Raw genomic sequence first — 440 nt, 5'->3', positions numbered from 1 at the left:
CACACGTCTGTTGGTGTGTCTTCCCAGGCCCAGGGCTCCGGGACAAGAAGGCTATTCCAGGTTTACAAAAGGGCTCGGCCTGAGACTACATGCCTGCACACAAGTGTCATAGTGCCCACTGCCTTGGTGAGCGTGGACCAGGAGGCTGACACACTGACCAGACTGGGTGCAGCCAGACCTTTATTAGGTCACTTAGTGACTGCCTTGTGATGTCAGCCCTGAGCAAGCAGAGACCTTTGGTGAGGGCTGAGCACCCTTGTGAGCCTGGACTGCTCTTGGCCACTGCACTGTCCCTTTTCCAGGAAGGAGGGATGCACTACAGCTCCACGTGGCTGTAGACAAGGAGGGCCCTGCAATGGATGAGGTCCCTGACTTTGGGAGGCCTCCCTTTCCTCCAAACACAGGGACTCTGGGACTCAGCTCAGGGAGTTGCACTAGAT

The sequence above is a fragment of the Bison bison genome, unplaced genomic scaffold (genome assembly GCF_000754665.1).
Source record: "Bison bison bison isolate TAMUID 2011002044 unplaced genomic scaffold, Bison_UMD1.0 scf7180017859141, whole genome shotgun sequence".
Taxonomy (NCBI): Eukaryota; Metazoa; Chordata; class Mammalia; order Artiodactyla; family Bovidae; genus Bison; species Bison bison.
The sequence above is the reverse complement of the archived record's forward strand: the minus strand, read 5'-3'. Positions refer to the sequence as shown.